At 44.6% G+C, this 21,474-nt stretch overlaps 1 non-coding gene across 1 annotated transcript; it reads right to left on the minus strand.

The window, feature by feature from the left end:
• Nucleotides 1–21,154: 21,154 nt before the first annotated feature.
• On the minus strand, nt 21,155–21,229 carry TRNAS-GGA (transfer RNA serine (anticodon GGA)). The gene has a single exon. It is a non-coding gene; the product is annotated as a tRNA-Ser (tRNA).
• Between the last annotated feature and the right edge of the window lie 245 nt (nt 21,230–21,474).

The following is a 21,474-nucleotide window of genomic DNA, read 5'->3' on the forward strand; positions in this document are numbered from 1 at the left end:
ACCAGAGTACCACTGCAATTTTTCAAGATGACCAGGCTCTGCGATAGTCTTTGAGTGCACGGTGAATGGCTATCGTTTGTGAGTGCGCATAATCTCATATCGCTTTTGTTTTGTTTTGTTTTTCTTTCTGCTTCCCTCTCCCACAGTGTTGGGTAGCAGACCAGGTGCAACCTGGTTAACATCCTTCCCTTTTCTTTCTATCTCTCTGTTGGTGCAACGTTTGTCTCAGTGATGTGCACAGCGCTAAGCGGATGACAAATACAGCGCCCGGAGTCCTGCTAGATACAGCAGCGAACACCATACAGGGGGGGGGGGGGGATACGTAGGTCGGTCATTTCTCCTTGTGGAGCTTCGCGTACTTCCCCTCCGAATCTGCAAGTGCTCATGTGCCTGAAGGTGGCGATGCCACCGCCGCACGCCTACCGGTCACAGCAGCGTACTTTGTTCTTGCGTGGCTGGACGGAAGCTGCTCGGCGACTGTCCAGGCGCGAGCTTGTTTATTGCGGAACCCGCCGTGATTTACGCTTCCGAGGCGCAAAGCGGGCGCCACCGTAGATCCCCGGAGGCGTATTTCCTCGCTGATGTTCCCCATCGGCTCGGATGCAGGAAAGATCAGGAGAGGACGGCCGGAGGGGCGGATAAAGCTGCCGTCTCTTCGCGTCTCGTTTCGCTCGCTTACTGTCCATGTAGAGAGAGACTTCTATGGATTAGTATTTCCTTCGCGTTCCGGCAGCCTTTCTGTCTTTTGCTGCTGCCTCCATATATATTTTTTCCGGCGCTGTTGGCCCAAAGCTGTCGATTCCTGTAGTGGCGGATTACCCATCATTAACGATTCCTTAGCGAGGGTTGCGAAGCTTAGTGAAAACGGGCTGCCAGTGGCTGTACACGCGCGTGCCGCCCCTGCCAAAATAAATAAATAAATAAAAATAAATGTAGCCTACCGTGACCGTGGCTGGGTACACTGTGACGCCGCTGTGGCGCAGCTGCGGCCTTCGTTCGGAGTATGGGAACCTCTAGGGTACGTTGGTGTTCCGATAGTGAAATAATCGTATAGAATGAAATGCGAATATTGAGGTAGGATTGGTTTCGTATACCGAATCGTCGGCGGAATTGTCTCCCTCTAAAAAGAAAGAAAGAAAAGAGAACACAACAACGATTCAAGCATGGTGAGTCGCACCAGGAAAGTAAATTAAGATAATGCGAATTAACAGGTTGCAAGCACCCTAGGGGCGACGCATTATTCGTTAGGTAACGCAAAGATATCCCTCCAAATAATAAAGGCAAAACGATGGGGCTGTTAATGCAGGAAACTTTAGGCCCACTGCACATGCACTTCTTATACCTTCTTATACATGACAACGTCCAGGCCACTTCGATTCGAATTCGCCCTTGCTACTCTACTTGGTTGTCGTGTGAAAGCAACTAGAGAGGGTAAGATCAGTCACATATCATTATCACGCTGAGGACAAAGTATTAGTGAAGTTGATTCGGTAAAATTAAGATCAGCTGTTCGTTCTGACGCCGCCAAGCCTACACAGACATCGATTTATTGTTTGATTGAAACCTTTATTTCAAATCATGGCCTGGGGATTAAGATGGGGGCAGGGGGTCAGGTGAAATGAACGATGTCTGCCTCCTTAACGAAGGCGAGCAGTGCGTTAAGCTTTCTTATGGCATCTCATTACGATCTTCCCTTACAAAAATGAGTTTAGACTGTCTATAGAAAGTCCATACTTTTTATAGACCATCTTCCCTTTCTATAGATTTGGTCTTTTGTCGGTAGAAAGTCTACAGACTGTCAGTGGACGAAAGTCGATAAGGTTTCTATTTCTTGTGGTCTACTCGCTTTCTGTAGCCGGCCTATAGAAAAACATTTGATAAGATGTCTTTCTTTTTGTCTACTTCCCCTCTATAGACTACCTATAGACGAAAGTCCATACAGTCTCTATTTATTTTTGTCCATTCTTTGTTTATAGACTGTCTATAGACGATTGTCGATATGTTTATATTTCTTTTTGTCTACCTGAACTCTATAGACGGTCTATAGAAAAAAAGTCGATAAGATGTTTGTTTCTTTTTGTATACTTCCCCTCTATAGACTACCTATGGACGAGAGTCGATACAGCCTTTATTTATTTTTGTCCATGATTTGTCTATAGGCTGTCTAGACGAGAGTCGATAAGGTTTCTATTGCTTCTTGTCTACTGGCATTCCATAGATAGCCTATAGACAAAAGTCGATAAGCTATTTGTTTCTTTTTGTCTGCTTCCGCTCTATAGACTACCTATAGACAATTGTGTATCAGTCTCTATTTATATTGGTACATTCTTTGAATATAGACTGTCTATAGATGAGAGTCGATAAGATTTCTATTTCTCTTTGTCCACTCCCATCCAATAGTCGGTCTATAGAAGAAAGTCGATATGACCCTTGTTCCTTTTTGTCTGCTGCCTCCCTATTGATTACCTGTAGACCTGTAGGCCGCTCGTCAATAGATAGCGTTATCGACCTTGTAACATACGTACAACACCAGAAACATCTTAAACGAATCACTGCGGCCCTATTCCTTGATGTTAAAGGTGCGTACGACAATGTAGATCATCAGGCAATTCTGGACGCCTTAGAAGCTGTAGGAATTGGTGGACGTACCTTTCGCTGGATATGCAACTATTTGCATGGAAGATCTTTCTTTATTTTGACTGAAGACGGACCAACGCCATCTAGCTATACCAGTCGTGGTGTACCGCAAGGCGGAGTACTCAGCCCTACCCTTTTCAACCTGGTGCTCGTTGGTCTCGCTGATTCGTTACCTCAAACTGTAGAGCTCTCCGTATATGCAGACGACATTTGCATATGGGCTTCAGGCGTGACGCGTGTACAAGTCCGCGCACGACTTCAGAAAGCCTCAACGGCTGTGTCAAGATACCTAAGAAGACAAGGCCTGGAGCTTTCTGCTGAGAAATGTGCAGTCGTTGCTTTTACTCGCAAATCGATGTCCCCGTATGCTTTGCGGATTAATGACCAAATCATACGATATAGACGAACGCACCGATTTTTTGGCGTCATCATTGATAGAGACTTGTCTTGGAGCCCTCACATCTCGTACATGACAAAGCGTTTGGCCGCCATTGTGGACCTTCTTGCGTTTCTCGGCGGGAAGTCCTGGGGCGCAACAGTACCGTCAATGTTGCAACTATATCAAGCACTGTTTTTGGGCTTCCTGCGGTACAGCTTACCTGTAATAGGTAATACTTGTACTTCGAATATTCGCAAACTCCAGAGCGTGCAAGCCCAAGCACTCAGGACTTGTCTCGGCCTTCCCAAAACAACGTCATCGATTGCGACAGTGGCCATAGCTAGAGACGCGCCTTTGACAGTCTACATTGATACAGATGTCCTGAGAGCGCACATCCGACACCTGACTCGGATTCCCTCACACCATCTTGCTTGCTTGCCAGCAAAAAGGCCACTTTCAACTTTTGCTAAAACTATTGTAAGACATCAGTCGTACTTGCCATCAGAATTTACGCCCGCTTCACGATTGTCAGATCCATTGTGGTGTCTGCACCGGCCGCAAGTGCAACTGACAATTCCAGGAGTCAGAAAGAAAGCTGGAGCGCCATTGCAAGCTTTGAAGCAAGCAACTTTGGAGCACATTCACAACGTGCACAGATTCCGGAAACATGTATACACAGATGGCTCAGTGAAACTCAACAGCGCTGCTGCTGCAGTCATCATCCCGGCACAATCTGAGGAAATCAAATTAAGAACTTCATGTGTGACCACATCGACGGGTGCAGAACTCGCGGCGCTCCGTGCTGCACTTGATTTCATTAAGCAGAAACCACCGCAACAATGGACAGTCTTCAGTGACTCCAAGGCAGCCCTTCAGTGCATACGAAGCCCAATGCGCCACGGACCCAATGAACAACTGGCCTCAGAAATTCGGCACATATATCATCAAAGCTATGATAAGGGACACAACATAATCTTTCAGTGGCTTCCAGGACATTGTAACATCAGCGGGAATGACCAAGCCGACGAAGCCGCCCGATCTGCACATGAAAGTGGTCAACGAGTCTTCATTCCGCTTTCGCGAACAGACGCTGCGGCTGAGCTGCGATTGATGTCCCGTGAGTGTACTTTGCCCCTGTGGGACTCAAATTTTTTCACCATGTGTCGGTTGCGTTCGTTGTCTCCGGACATACGGATGCACCTCCCGCCTGGATTACCACGACGTGAACAGACCATGCTTTACCGTCTGTGGCTAGGCGTTGCCTTTACAAACGCCTATGCTTTCCTCATAGGAATGGCCAACAGCCCCACGTGCGACACATGTAACATCGACGAGACGCTCGCACACATTATCTGTGTCTGCACGCGATACAGTGCTGAGAGACAAGTGATGTGCAGGGTACTGGACCAGCTGGACAATCGTCCACTTTCAGAACTAAAAGCTTTAGGCCAATGCTCCGAAAGAACATCCGCGTTGAAGGCCTTACTCGCGCTATTAACGTTCTTGCGGTCTACGGGGCTTCACGACAGACTCTAAGAATGCCGCCCCCTACCGTTCTGTAGTGTACGCGCTTTGTTCGTGCTTGTCTCCCTTTCTTTCTATCTTTCCCTTCCAATCTGTATCCCTTTTTATCCCTCTTAACCCTTCCCCCTGCGCAGGGTAGCCAACCGGAACTACCTCTGGTTAACCTCCCTGCCTTTCTCTGCATTATTTTCTCTCTCTCTGTAGACAAAATTAATTAGTCTCCCTTTATCCTTATTGATTCTTTGTCGATAGACTGTCTATAGATGAGAGTCGTTAAGGTGTTGATTATTTTTGTCTACTCCCGGTTTAGAAATTGTGTATAGACAAAAGTTGATAAAGTGTACATTTCGTTTTGTCTGTTCCCAGTCCACACACACGCACGCACGCACGCCCACACGCACACACACACGCACGCACGCACACACGCACGCACGCACGCACGCACGCACGCACGCACGCACGCACACACACACACACACACACACACACACACACACATACACACACACACACACCCACACACACACACGCGCGCGCACGCACACATGCGCGCGCACGCACACACGCGCGCGCACGCACACACGCGCGCGCACGCGCACACACGCGCGCACGCACACACACGCGCGCACGCGCACACACGCGCGCACACGCGCACACACGCGCACACGCGCACACTCGCGCACACGCGCACACTCGCGCACACACGCGCACACGCGCACACACGCGCACACACGCGCACATGCGCACACGCGCACACGCACACGCGCACATGCGCACACGCACATGCGCACACGCACATGTGCACACGCACACGCACACGCACACACACGCACATGCGCACACGCACGCACACGCACATTGAGCAACAGAAAGTTTTATCGTGAATTTGTCGTGTTGCTCGACAAGTTTTTCAACGAGACTTCTAATTTAATTTTAATAATTGAGAACTTGATTCATTAAGACGAATTATCTAATCAGGGGAAGGCAAAAAGTAATCTGAGTATCTCCAAGTGACGGCAAACAACATTACCTTGGTTCTGTCCAGCTACGTAGCATTTGCATATTTTAATGTTTGGCTCAAATTAAGTGATACGCCCTGGATACTTCTTTGCAATCCGAATTATTCTCCATGGTTTTTTATATTCCCGCCGATGAAGGCCATAGTGTGGGACGTCACCAAAGGTCATGCTAACTTGAGCGAACAGTCCGTATACCGATTGTAGTAAGGCGTGAGATGAACTAGAAAACAGCCGATACTGTAAAAGTCGTATAGCTTCAGGGTTACAAGCCCTCTATAGATTGACTACAGACAAAAGTCGTTGATCTCGGGCCAACCCGTGTACTCTGTTACCAAGCGCAGGTAGCGGTGGATAATACAGAGCTACGTTAGATATAAGCCACTGAAGTTGTATATGGCTGAGATTGCTTTAGAGCCTATTTGAAGGCTTTAGTATACACATAGTGTATACCTCCGCATTTGTTGGCCACGTAATATGATCTACGTAGTTTTGACCCGCCGTGGTTGTTCAGTGGCTATGGTGTTAGGCTGCTGAGCACGAGGTCGCGGGATCGAATCCCGGCCACGGCGGCCGCATTTCGATGGGGGCGAAATGCGAAAACACCCGTGTACTTAGATTTAGGTGCACGTTAAAGAACCCCAGATGGTCGAAATTTCCGGAGTCCCCCACTACGGCGTGCCTCATAATCAGAAAGTGGTTTTGGCACGTAAAACTCCATAATTTGTTTTTTGATCTACGTAGTTGCTCTCGGCAATCCCAAGACAGTTTTCAACGTTGTCATAGCATGACTTTCGCGGCAATAGAATAAAGAAAGCAGAATGCCGATCCAGTTGTGATAATATATGTTATGAATGCCAATTTTAGCTACAAGTGGATTCCAAACAGGCATCAAGGTAACAGCGCAGACACTCGCAATGTTTGTAGCTGACAACGCAGACTTTGTGAGTGTGCGATGAATCCATGTCGCGCATGTGGTGTGCGCGTTGTGCGTCTTCCGATTCTCAGATACTTTTCACCTTGTCCTCCTATCTTGGCTGCATAACTAATGTCAAGGTTTTTCGCTGACTGATATCCTGTACTATAAACTCATCAGTTTGTCATTCACTTAAAACATGTGACACATCCTCTGAGCTCACCCAGTCCTTCGCAGGTTCGCAGGCGGTATGCCTGCGCGGCCCCGCATTTGCGTACGTCATTGCTGTACTAACTGCTTTGACCTGTCATCGGATATTAAAATTTGCACTAACATGTGTGGTATCCCATTTGGTGGTACGCTGGAACACATACTACAAATGCACTGTATTACTCATCGTCGTTGGCGATAATGCAAGCGCCTTACGAGCCCTGTAACGGCTTTTATAAACAGCGCATTCAACCACGTGTGCGTTCCAGTTCCAGATACGATAGCCCACATCGTTTTTAATACAACGTGCCAGCGCATTTCCTTAATCCATGAAAAAGAAACTGAAAAATGGAAAAGAAAATCAACCCGTCCTGCGCGCATGGCGCGCAGAGTGTGAGAAAAAAAAAAAAAGAAATGAGAAAGGCGCTCGGACTTCTCGGAGCACACCATCGCACACCTTCGATCCCCCGAGTGCCTGCGCATGCGTAATTGAAGCAATGGCGGTGCGCCATCTGTCCGCCTCAATTTGAATTCTCAGCGAGTGCGTCAGGCACGTAAACGCTTGTTGCAGCAGTGTGCGTGGTGTGCAGTGTCTGCCTGAACGTTGGTGTCTGTGTATGCGTGTCTTCTTTGTGGCATCACACGTCAACTACACTGAATGGTAAGTTTTAGCAAAGATGTTTTCCGTCAGCAGCTCATAATTAAGTGAGCGCATTTCGTAGCGCGAACCGGCTGCATGTAGAGTAGGCGGCTCGGGCATAGTGTCGGTTTGTCGTTTACATGATTTGATTTCTCGCTTCTATGGAATGTTTTACGGTAAGCGATCGCTCACGCTTGTTGATTTTAGCGTCATAGTTGATGTGTGTAGAAAAAAGAAAACACACCATGTTTTACTTTGATACTGAGCAGCCACTAAGCGGATTGTGTGTGTTGAGTAGCCAGTGTCGTTAGATCTCATTTCGTGGCGCTCGATCTGGCCGCCATAACCGCTGCGCCGCATGTGTGGTGAAATTCTCGTGGCACGCTTTACGTATACACCTCCAAATTGTGCTAGCATGAGGAATTTGCAAACAGAAACTTATACTTGAATAAATGCATGCATCAGCAGCGCGTGCGCAATGCCGTTTTCGTATAGGGCAAACGTAGCAGTATAGTTAAGGTTCCTGGCAACCAATCTAAATATATGCAACCGCAGAAGCTTTGGGAGTGCGAAACCTGAGATAAGCTTAGCCATTCGCAGCTTCGCAACTTAGCCGAAAAAATTGGAGAACAATTCTTTAGTCGCTTGGGGAAGCACCTTTACACGTTTCAAACTGAAGGCGTCGGGTTTGACGATAGATGGAAGATTTTTTTTTCGGGTCTCTTTTATGAACAGTTTAGCAGCAGGAGTTATTTTCCTGGCTATTTGAAAAGCATTAAGTGGCTTTCGATGTTTCGGCGTTATGCAGTTTACGTGCTGTTATTCGCTAGGCAGCTACTGGCGCAGATTCAAAATTTGACAATTGTGCATGGTATGAAGCCCTTGTCGTGCGTAATAAGTGATCCAGTTTCCATTACTGTTCCATTAGTGCCGTCGTCTTGGACCGACTGTATACTACGTGCGTTGTACAAAAGAAAAAAGACCCAGATTATCCATTTAGTCGTCTTTTCTTAATAGATAACGCACAGATTATTCAAATAATTTAGTGGACACTGCACTTGTTCTACCCTTCTCAAGACACCTAAGAGATCGTAACATGTTTTAGCTGGTAAGTAAGCTTATTAATACACCCCATTCATGTGCATTCTAATGAAAGTGTGGCAAATGATGTATTCATACTGAAATGTTAGAAAAGAGACATCGCAGACTGGTTCTAAGCGGAAATAAATTGCAATTCCTAACGGGATTGTTCAAAACTGCAGTCACTATTCTGAGCATGTTGGTTCGGCACTGGCGTATTCCATTAACACCCGAAACATGTGCACAGTCCAGCCGGATATCTTTTTTTTTCAGCAATTATTATTATAGGAATCGTTTGGGATTCTCGTATTTGTTTCTTATTTTGATAAGTACACTATGTGTCATATGAACCTGTCTTGAAGCGAAACGTACCGTTGCTGGAACCGGCGGCCATTACGGTTGTCTAACTGCTCATCATACCGTAACATAACGAAACATCATAATGGTACTGATTCATATTGCCATGTAGTCTTTAGTCAGAGGTAAACCAAGTGAACTAGAGACATAAATGATGAGAGCAAATTATATATAAAACTACTATTGAACCGTAAAAATAACCCATTGAATAGTTCTCCCTCACATTGTTGCATTTGCTTTACGTGTGTGTCTCTGTGTCCTTGTCTTCAGTGCTGTGCTCGTGTGGCCATCAACTACAAACTTGCCCAAGCCGTTGTCAGCTTTATTAAACAAGGGATTCAATTCAGTTGAATCTAATACTGCATGTCAAGTGACTGACGTGTTATTCGTTTTATCTAAATATGGAATGTCAGTACTTGGCAAGCATTAAACCACAATATTTTTTTATTGCACTTAAGCTGCGGGTTTCATAGATTGCCAGGGAATATTGATGAAAACAGCCAGGGAAGGCTTGGAAAATGATCGGGGAACTTGAAAATGTCCACATAGGTATGCTGTCTTGTTATATCTCATACAAAGTTTCCAGAGAATTTCTCTATTAAAATATTTTAAAAACCTTTCACCTCATAAAGAGTTGAAGCAAATTGGTCCCATTTATTGTAAAAAAAATGAAAGTGAAGCCTACTGACATGGAATTTCTCACTCATATTTTTTTGCGTTCTCGTATTTGTTTCTTATTTTGATAAGTACACTATGTGTCATATGAACCTGATCCTTGAAACCCCAGAAAAAGTACTCACGTTTGATAGCACCTGAAATAATTTACTGTGATAGCATTCATTCGAACTATAGTTTCAGTTTTGTTTTCTAGGAGGTGCATATCTGTCGTGCCACGACGCAAAATGCTCGCGTGGTATTTCGGGTGCTCATGTGGTGTACCTAACTTGCAACCGTGTCAGCATGCCCTAGCGGCCTCATTATCTCTAAGAAACTAAGAAGTGACCGTATCAATACAATCAATCCATCTACCTTCTGTTGAAGTTATGACCAATGATGCATTCATTTCTGTTTATACCAGTTCATTACTGATCGATATTGTTTGCAATTTTTTGTGGGATACGTAAAGGAAATTGACATCATAGTACACATCCTTACATTGAGATATGTATTCTCCTGTATTTTAACTGTGCCCCTTACACTGTTCTGTCTTACACTGTACACAGCGCATGCATAGCTTGCAACTGTAATATTTCTTAACTGTGCATGTTCACAAATGCTCATGCAGTCTTACATAAGATTCACAGCTACATGCATTTGATATTTTTCGACTGCTTCCATCCGCATGCATGATTTTCTATGTACATTTCCCTAGGTACGTTCCCGTATGCAGGCTGGATGCAATAAATTCTTATATATCTTTCCTATAGACAGCTTATTAACAACCCCGGCAGCGAGTGTTTACATATAACCGACACATTGGTGGCAAAATTTGTTTTATATAGCTAGTATATAGGGTGTCAATCCCGGTTATTTTAGCCAAACTGGTCAATGAAAATAAAAGATTTCAAAAAACACAGTGCATGATATACTATTATAAAAAAAACCTACAGGTCAGATATCTGACGGCTGACCACCGTAGATCTTAAATTCGGATCTTACTGCACCGTCTTTTTTTACATTACTCTTCGTTGAACAGCTTCACTAAATTTACGTTAGCTGGAACAGCTTGTATCGACAATAGTCGACAAATAGTATAAGGCTAAAGGCGATAGACTATCTATAGACCATTCCTAAAAACCAGTCTATAAACAATATATGGACTTATGGCCTTGCACTTTTTGTAGACTGGTGTATAAAGTCTCTGAGTCTATAGACACTCTAGAGACTGTCTACATATTAATGAAAATTCACGTTTGTAGACAAATGTCTTCAGAGTGTCTATAGAGAAAAGTGTATAGGATTATACAGTTCTATTTTCATAGACTCAAGTCTATAGAATGTCTATAGAAAAATGCCTATAGGTAGTCTATAGACATTTGCTTATATACATTTTATAGATTTTAGTCTGCAAAAGTAGAACTGTGTACAGTTCCATTTTTGTAGACTGAAGTCCCTAAAATGTCTATAAGCAAATTTCTATAGACTATCTATAGTCTTCAGTCTACAACTATAGTACTGTATAACCCCACACACTTTTGCCTGCAGACATTCTGCAAACATTTGTCTGCAAACGTGAATTTTCATTAATATACATACAATATAAACTCAGACATTTTATAGACTAGTCCATAAAAAGTACAAGGCCACAAATCTATAGACTGTCTATAGACTGGTCCATAGGAATAGTCTATACATAGTCTATAGACATCCTACAGACAACTGTCTACAAACGAAAATTTTCATTTTACGTAGAACCCTACTTATGGCCTTACACTTTTTATAGACTAGTCTATAAGAAGTCTGAGTCTATAGACTGTATATACACTTGTCTAAAGAAATAGACAAATGTCTATAGATTGTCTATAGACTTTCTATAAAACTATTTGTAGGGGTATAGAGCCCAAGTAGACAAAAAAAACCATCTTATCGAGTCTCGTCTATAGATAGTCTATAGACGAAGAATGAACGATAACAGAGAGGACATCGACTTTTGTCTGTAGGTAATCTATAAAGCGGAAGTAGACAAAAAGAAACGAACATTGACTTTCTTTTATAGACAATTTATAAACCGGGAGTAGACAAAAAGAACTAGAAACTTTATCGACTCTTGTTTATAGACAGTCTATAGACAAAGAATGAACAAAACTGAATAAAGACTTTATCGACTTTCGTCTATAGCTAGTCTCTAGAGCGGAAGTAGACAAAAAGAAACAAACATCTTATCGACTTCGCTCTATAGACAATTTATAAACCGGGAGTACACAAAAAGAAATAGAAACTTTATCGCCTCTTGTTTACAGACAGTCTATAGACAAAGGATGAACATAACTAAATAGAGACTGCATCAACTTTCGTCCATTGCTAGTCCATAGAGCGGAAGTAAACAAAAAGAAACAAACCTCTCATCGACTTTCTTCTATAGACTGACAACAGAATGCGAGTAGACAAAAAGAAATAGAAACCTCATGACCTTTCGTCAACAGTCTGTAGACATTGTATCAACAAAAGACCAAATCTATAGAAAGGCAGTCGTCTACAAGAAGTGTATAGACTTTCTATAGACAGTCTCAACTCATTTTGAAAGAGTAGCTCTTGCTTCGTAAAAAACCTGAGCTCTTCTAAGAAGGACAGTGGGAGCGGATGCGAGCTCACTGGGGATGGACTCCCGTAGCAGTTCCTTACTTTTGTACTTCAATCACGCAATCTGGTGGTGCGTTCGTGCTGCCGCCATCGTCGTCATTTTGTCATATTGTCTACCAAAACACGCCGGAGATCATTTGTGCCGCCATCATTAAGCACCATTATCGACGACCGAAGATACTTCGGAAGTATAGCGCGTTAATTTAATTTCTGTGGTACGTATGCGGCTATTCGCGTACTTTTGCAATCATCTTCGATGTTTTCTGAACTATTTCTTTACCTCATCGCGTGATGCTACGAACGCTACGAACCAATAGCATATCGATCGTTAAAAAAATCGATTGAAGTTCCCCACTCCTTCTACCCCTCCCTATCATTGGACCAGCCAATCAGTCCGTCATTATGATCCTACGCCCTTTTGCTGTTCCGTGTTTAAGGCAAAGAGCATGTGAGCCTAATGCAGTGGTTAGCACATGCGCCCGACTTGCTCACAGAAACCATTATAAACGAGGACACCCGTCCTCAAGAACGCGGAACTTTCATGGGGCTTGGCCCTGTTATTGCCTAACTGCTGTCATGCTGTCATAACACTGGTCGGATAAAGTGTGAAAACGGAAACTTGATTCAGTTGCACTCTGCCAGGAAAACACACCCTCGCATATAGCCCTGATAATTATGACGTATTTAGGACCCATTACCTTATTTACCTTCTTGTTTAGCAAAATAGAACCTGAGCTCTCTCCACAAGCTTCCTGGACGTTCATGATGACATTATCATGTTTATCACGCTTAAATTTCTCTTTTCTTCAAAATGCGTAGTGCATACGTTTCAATAAGTGCCAGCAGGTTGCGATAGCCGGGGCCGCTTAACACTAACTTGAAGGTTGCAGCGCGTAAACTTGTAAATCGCTAACGAACAGGTGGGACGAGGAGGCTAACAGTGGGGAAACTTCAAAGGAGAAACGCCGCACGAAGCCAGCCCCTCGAGGACTCAACTAGCGAAGAGTTCGGAAGGCGGTCGGGAAAGAACCGAAGCGACGCTGGGAGAAAGCTGTAAATGCAGGAAGACGGAGAAGGGTAAATGGATAACGCTAAAAGGAAGAAAAACCTACTATCACTTGAGCTTCAATGCCCAGTGAGCCGGCTTCACCGTTCTTTGACGAAGTGAGTGGGCGAAATGGTGGAGACAAAAATGCCGACAGAGTGGAACGCCCTGGAGTCAGAGAGCCGGCGTGCCTCACTAAACAAAGCTTGAGACAAACATTGTAAGGCTAAAGTGATAGATTAGTGCTTCGAAGTGTGCAGGGCGTCATCTTGGCTAAAAGCAGTGTTCTTGGCAGCGAAAAGAAATGACGTAAACGTACGACCAGATCGGCGCCGACGCTACGTTAACATGGCTGGAGTTTTCTTACGATAACACCCAATTCGTAAATCGTAGTCAACTTCTAAAAATTAAGAAACATAAATTATTTCGTCTCATGGTGACACCAAAGGAAACTGAGCTTGGTCCGTGTTGTGGGATACATTTAACAGGAAAGGGAAAGCGAGGAGCAGGCTGGCAACTGCCACAGGAACGGGAACAATGCCTGCCTACTCTACAGAAGGGAGGTGACAGCAACACAGAAACGGAAGATAGGAAGGAGGGGAGGAAAGAGGAAAGAAAGAGCAACAGGAAACTTCTAAAAGAATAAAGTAGAACACACAGTACAGATCACAAACAGTAGGACCGGTCACTGAAGGTCACGCTACTACAGAATCTTAAATAGAAGAAATAGTTTCGACGCTACAAACGTGAGCCTAAGTTAATTCATTCTAGAAAAGTAAGCAGAGCGCGATGAGCCTGATCGCGTCGAGACGCACAACCACTGGAATGCAAATATTCGCCGAATGTCGTACACCACAGGCCAAGGAGATGATAGTCCCTTACTAGCTACATGCACTGCACACTGAAAGCGAGACATTCCAATATCAGGTGCTGAAGTGTCTCGCAGCAGCCGCAAGACGTACAGTACACGATGGACTGCCCTCACGTCCTTGTCTGTATAAACGTTCGCGCACGTTCACGCAGCCAACACTCAGCTTGAGTAGTTGCGCTCTAGCATGACGAGGCGAGCCTTAACCGCGAACATGGGGCGGGAACGTTCCATTTGCGACGCGCTGGTCTGGATGCTGATTGAGCTGGTGGCGACGAATCAGCAGACGAGCATGGTCAAGCTTGCACAAAATTTCCGGGCAGACACAGTTGTTATGAGTGCAACTTGAAGCCACTCGATCAGCCTCTTCATTTCCGGCGGTTCCGACGTGTGTGTCGATTGAGCAGCGAAAGATACCCCACGTGATGAAATTTTGTTTGCAGAGTAATGCTACGCACAACTGGGCGATCAATCTGACTGCGTTGTAACCTGCTAAGGGCAGCGCGGGAATCCATAAATATGACAACCTTCGAACTAATTAACTCCTCTTGCACGTATTTCAGTGCAACATTAATCGCTGCTAGTTCCGAAGTTGTTGACGAAGTTGAATGAGGTATTTGAAAGATACGTCGTGCTTGAGTTGAAGGGCAGAAAGAAGCTGCAGAGGCGCCTTGACCGTCGCTGTGTGCAGATGCATCTGTGAATACTTGAAGATAATCTGGAAATCTTTCGAGCATGTGAGATTGAGCCAATTAGAATATTGCCGAAACAGGCGTATCAGACTTTTTGTGTATGTCAGGGGTTGAGATGTAAATGGGGAATACGTGCTTCGGGAAATCTTCTGGAGGCGGAGGCGTAACTGAAGCACCATGTTCAGAAATGTCAGTGACATTCACAAATAATGCGGCAATTTTTCCCATGCGAGATAACGGGCGGTGAATGAGACGATCAAAGAGTGATTGACAATTCGATGCGCGGAGCATACGCTCAATATGACATAGAGCTCTCTTGTCTGCTTGCTGCCTCAGGGGTAACTGATGCACTTCAGTGAGTAATGCAAGATATTGAGCCTCACGAGGTAATCCAAGCATTAGTCGAAGGGCAACGTGATGATGTCGTTCAAGTTGGGCCATCAAACTAGGTGGTACGTTCAGGACTGGTAACGCATACATCATGCCTGAGAGTGCAGATGACTGGTACGCCTGGAGAGCCGTTGTTTGGTCGCAGCCAGCACTTCTAGCAGTCAAGGCGGCCGCATACTTAAGGAGGGAGTGTGATTGCGTCGTACAAGGAAGTCGCTGTCACGAGGCAAACGACTTGGAAGCGCGGCGATGAGATGCGATCATCCACAATTAACCCCAAATAACGGTGTTGTCGCACCAAGCTTATAGGCCTTTCATCAAGGTACAGTCGGCTCATTCTTCGATGAGCGCGTTGTTTAGGGTGATATGCTATTGCCGCCGACTTAGCAGGTGATATGTGCAGACCAACTTCACTCAAGTACTCCGAAGTCACGTTTAGAGTACTTTGTAAGCTTGCACGAAGCCACGGACCAAGGTGCGAAGGGCCGTTTATCCACAGAGCAATGTCATCTGCGTAGATAGCTATGCTCACAGGGAAGTCGCTGTCACGAGGCAAACGACTTGGAAGCACGGCGATGAGATGCGACAGTCCGCAATTAACCCCAAATAACGGTGTTGTCACACCAAGCTTTTAGGCCTTTCGTCAAGGTACAGTCGGCTCATTCTTCGATAAGCGCGTTGTTTAGGGTGATATGCTATTGCCGCCGACTTAGCAGGTGATATGTGCAGACCAACTTCACCCAAGTACTCCGAAGTCACGTTTAGAGCTCTTTGCAAGCTTGCACGAAGCCACGGATCAAGGTGCGAAGGGTCGCTTATCCACAGAGCAATGTCATCTGCGTAGATAGCTATGCCCACAGGGAAGTCGCTGTCACGAGGCAAACGACTTGGAAGCGCGGCGAGTACGGTGTTAAACAAAAGCGGCGAAAAAACGCTGCCCTGTCGCACACCGTACCTCACATTTCGGAATTCACTTGTTATTCCTCCGACACGCACTTTCATCCGGCGCTCTGATAGAAAATTGTGCACAAAGCGGAGCAGACGACCTGACATTCCCGCGGTTGCTAGAGCGAAAATAATCGCCTTATGCGGGACTGAGTCGAACGCTTCCTGTATGTCTAGGAAAAGTATGTAGACGGAATGCTCGTTTCCTCTAGCGAATTCGAGCACTGAGACAAGGTCTGAGATGCTGTCCACAGCTGAACGGCGGCGACGAAAGCCACTCATGACATCAGGAAAAAAATTCAGCTTCTCTAGCCTGTCATCTAGGCGAAACAAGACCATTCGCTCCATGAAGTCGATGACATGTGAAATTAGAGATATTGGCCGGTAGGAGTTGAGGCGCCCGGGCTTTACGTGTCATGATATATTTCTAAAAAAGGACTCACAGGTGCTATCTCTTCGCACCTTTGTGTCACGGAATTTCGCTGTTCTTAAGGAAGTGTGCGATATTCGCTGTGCTAGTCTGACTGCGTGCAGGCAGTAGCGCTCCACAGAGCATGGCCTCCGAGATCTCAAATGTAGATGCGCACGAACTGAGTTTGTCATGTCATGGGGCGGACATTTAATTTGTGGCGTGACTTTGCAACCTATGACACTTAGTTCCTCGCAGACGCTGCCGGCATCGCGTATTTTCTGGCTTACAAAGTTAATTTTTTTTTCAAGCTTGCCGCATTTTCCTCCTGCTTTTCTTTTTCCTTTAACTGAGTCAGAAATTCGCTTCGTTAGCGAGAGACGAACTTCTGATTGCAGTTGGAAAGTCGAGTTCCGTTTCTGACTCGCTTTAGCTACAGTTTTTCTGGGCATTTCGCGTCGCCTAAACTCGCCTGCACCATTAAGAATTTTGATTTCACTTTTCAACTGTTCCTTTTTTTATTATTTAAAAGAGAGATGGTGCGACAGTGGACGACGAGCTTGTACCGAAAAGTTTCAAGCTATGGCGCTTCGAGAGTTTCCCAATCAGACAAGGCTATGAAAGGTGAAAAAACGTAAATTTGGACCACTATTGCATTTACATTTTCTTTCTAGATGTTTCACGCATTGGCAGAAGTTTGAGAAACTTGGCTTCAGAAATTATTTAAAGAAATATTTCTAGGCAAACACGGAAAAGAGTACGTCGAAGCTACGCCAACGAGCAGAGAATGTAGAGGAGCGGAGACGTGATTGGGCTAAAAAGAAAGCAACATTAGCCTATGTTTGCTTCAACTTTAAGGCTACGAGTTACAAAAACACTCGAAATTCGAGATTTAATACTGTATAAACATATAAAAAAGAATGTATTGGAAATTTTACAAGGTTAAAAACAGGATTGGTGGTTTAGAGACTCGCTACAAAAGGTGAAATATCATTCTTTATAGGTTACCCGAGGCTGACGGCGAAAACAGCGAGACTTTCGAATGCTGCATCAAGAGAGGATTCACTAAGCCTAAAACGTTTACCATATAAGAAATAACAGCTTAAGCGAATCGATCGTAACGAATAACAGGCTAGTCATTTTATAGCTACTCGATTCAAGAAGCAAATCAGCAATTTATAATGAAGAACACCGACTTCCCCTTACAGCGGGATACTTCAGTCGCAGATTACGCCACCAAACAAGAAAACTCTGGAAAAGTGCGAAACCTAATCGTGTACAAAGAAGTGCCCCTTATACTAATTTTTCGATAGACTGCAAACTTAATGACAATGCTTCTATCTAGGACGAAGAAAGAACAGAGTTGCGGTTCGAGAAAGAAACGAAAAAAAAAAAACGAAAAGAAAAAATGTCCATAGAATCCGAACAGCAGCTCGAAAAAAATTGAACGTAATAAAAAAAAACCTATTAAGCGAGCACAACCGCGATTATTAAAACCTGGGTATAGCGCGGCCAAATTGTTCTGTTGTCCGTAAAAATCGACCAACTCAAGACGGTGCATAGCCCTACTCATTAAGAAGTTTGTTCCCTCTCTCTTGCGACGTGATGCTACATATAATGAGTCTTAGTCTTCCAAAGGTCTGCGCGCATATTGTATCATACTTACTGGTGGCCTTCTGGCCTCTTTTGGGTCATGAAAGCGTGATCACCGACTACAATGCTGACAATAGTTAAATTCTTATGGGCGACTATAACTTGCCTATACTAGAGCACTGTGCACCGGATTCGACTTGAAATGATCTTATTAATTTTATGTTAAACTTCGGTCTTCATCGAAGAGTATCTGATGCCATGGGTAGATAAGGAAGAGAAGATAACGATATCGACTTAAGAGGACAGTTTTGCGTGCGGTCAGCACCGATTTCACCACTCAAGTACAACAAACGCAGAAAGGCTTTTGTGAGACAACCGCTGGACAGATTTGGATGATATATGTTGCTGTTGAGGAAAGAAAAATTAATAGCTGCTCTTGTAAGGAAATTTCCGATTTCACATCTCGAATTTCTTGAAAAGTAGCCCAAAATTGTTGTCCCCTCCTCTCCCCCTCCCCCCTCAATAAGCACGAAGTTTACAGAACCATAACTGTGCACAAATAAATAAATAAATAAATAAATAAATAAATAAATAAATAAATAAATAAATAAATAAATAAATAAATAAATAAGTAAATAAATAAATAAATATATTGCAGTTGTGTGAATCAATTATGTTAGAGCATCTAAAGCAGACAAATGTGATATGCGAATTTACAGCTTACATGAAATTGTTTAAATGTTTACGAGGGTTTAGCAATAATTTTGAAGGACTCTGGTTTTACTGAGAGTAGTCGTATATTTCAGAGCAGTGTATGTTACATCAATTTTGTCCACTTTAGATGCATTATTAGGTGAGGTTTACATAGTTGTGGTATCGCTTTTTTTTGGAATTGGGTAATCCTTATACTTGCGCTGGTTTAAATTTTGAGACTGCTAAGAATTAAAATAAATGGGGCGTAAATTGCAAATTCACTTTCTGCCAAGTAACTAGATTTTAACCTTTGAATTTAGCAAGCACCATTAAAATTTCAGCTGTGGTCACCGAGAAAACTTCTCCGTTCCCATGTATTTAGATAGGAGCTCTCGCGCTTATTAGTGACAACCTTACGCTGGACATAATGTGATCGGAAATGATAAGAGTCATCACAGAATACAGCACTCATAAGTGCCAACTGCCACTCAGATGTACTACAAGAACTGAACTGACTGTACTGCCATTACAAAAAAAAAAAAAAAAAAAATAAAAACTACAGTGTTTGCACCTCGAAGACGTCTGACCATCCGATAAGTGTGTTAACTTTGTGGAACTTTGGTGAGCGTTAAAGCCCTCTGTGGCCACTCTGATCGCATCTAGCTGTCAGCGTGGTTAAGCCTAACCAACGCCATGAACGCTTATTCTCAAAGGTCAACAGCCATCGGGACTGTCAGAATGGAAGTGGACGCTCTACTGGAGCGCCAATCGACCTCATGAACTGGAGCGCCCACCGAGAAGAACGTGATCGCCGATCAGCCCACCTCCCGTGTTCGAACAGTGTCGCGTGAAAGGACGACTCCGACTTCGCGACTCATTCAGCCGGTGATTTCAAACTACTAGGCGGAAGGGTCGACAGGGGACCAGTCACCAGACGCAGCAGACAAGAATGCTCCGTGGTTTGACGGGCCACGCAAAGGACGCGGTTGTCGGGCACCCAAGACCGCAGCCTATCAAGAGAGGCAGGCTACTGGAAGGTTCCAGACCACTGCGGTGTAGCACCAGGGAACGTAGTGACTCACGCGCGCTGCGAGTGCGATGTTACACTCTAAAAAAAAATGTACACCCTTTGATTCGTACCTTGCCACACAACGATAATCGTCATCTGTCCTGTCCGCATTTCCTTTCTTTAACGCTGCGAGCCCGGTACTTCCAAGTCACGAACGGCATGCGCGTTATCAGCATGACAGAGCATTCTCGACAGGAAAGTAGCGAACGTAGCGTTTTCAAGGAAGGAAACGCAAGCAAGACAGATGACGATTATCGTTGTGTGGCAAGATACGACGCAAAGGCTGTAAATTTAAGAGTATAGAACCACGACACACTCTAAGAAAAGTTTACACCCTTTGAGTCGTATCTTGCCACACAACAATAAGCGTCATCTGTCTCGTCAGCATTTCCTATCTTTAACGCTGCTAGCCCGGTACTGTCCAGTAAGGAACGGCATGCGCGTTATCAGCATGACATAGCATTGCCGACAGTAAAGTAGCGGGCGCGGCGTTTTCAAGAAAGGAAACGCAAGCAGGGCAGATGACGATTATAGTTGTGGCATATATACACCCCAAAGGGTGTAAACTTTTTTTAGAGTGCAGAGAGGATGACAGCTCTTTCCTACAACAAAATACACTCTAAAAAAGTTTACACCCTTTGGGTTGTATGTATGTCACACAACAATAATCATCTGCCTTGCTTGCGTTTCCTTTCTTGAAAATGCTGCGCCCGCTACTTTCCTGTCGGCAATGCTATGTCATGCTGATAACGCGCATGCCGTTCGTGACTTGGAAGTACTGGACTCGCAGCGTTGAAGAAAGGAAATGCGGACAAGACAGATGACGATTATAGTTGTGTGGCAAGATACGACTCAAGGGGTGTAAACTTTTCTTAAAGTGTACGCCAAAGGAAGGTCCATTGCCGGCGCCGTTGTCGCACGCATGTCAAGTGCTCGTGCACAAGGCCCTCACCAGTACTGCACTTACGCCAGATGTGCTTGCACGATGGCGTCAGTCTGTTATAAGATTTAAATCCATAATTATGAATATTTTGTAAAGATATGCAGAATTTCCTCGTTCATTCATTGTGCTTAGTTATTGCGAACGATTGCGAGTGGTGTCGTCGAGGACGATGATGCTACCTGCTACTACACTCAACAACAACGACAACAACCTTAATACGAACGCTTGGTTTTTGTGCTTGTGATGTATGAATGACATGATGTCAATTTAAAGTGACATAAATTGCGAACTCACCATTCGTTTGACGTAGTAGTTCTGCGGAAACCCGCAAGGTGGAGAGCAGTAATGAATAAAGGGAAAATCAAACATCCACCCGTTCGTAGCAGTTGCTACAAAGGAAACCCATACGGGTTCCTCGAAAGAAAAGCTTCAAAGTTGAAGAAAAATTCGTCCTGGTCCGGGACTCGAACCCGGGACCACCGCCTTTCCGGGGCAGCCGCTCTACCATCTGAGCTAACCAGGCGGCTAGCAGACGGCAGGGCGAAGTCGAATTTGTCGACAACACGAAGCAAAGGCAAGTGTTTGACGTGTTTGGCACCATTCGTGCCAAACATTTCGTTCTGTGTTCATTGTACCTCGTTGTATCACTCTGTTTAATTTATATATGAGGTTGAAAATGAAACTGGTATGGAAGTAGTCACAAGAGCACAAACCGGAAAGATTCAACTAAAGAGAGTGCGAAAAGGCGCATTGATTAGCGGTGGGAAT

Source organism: Dermacentor andersoni, chromosome 2 (assembly GCF_023375885.2).
Source record: "Dermacentor andersoni chromosome 2, qqDerAnde1_hic_scaffold, whole genome shotgun sequence".
Taxonomy (NCBI): Eukaryota; Metazoa; Arthropoda; class Arachnida; order Ixodida; family Ixodidae; genus Dermacentor; species Dermacentor andersoni.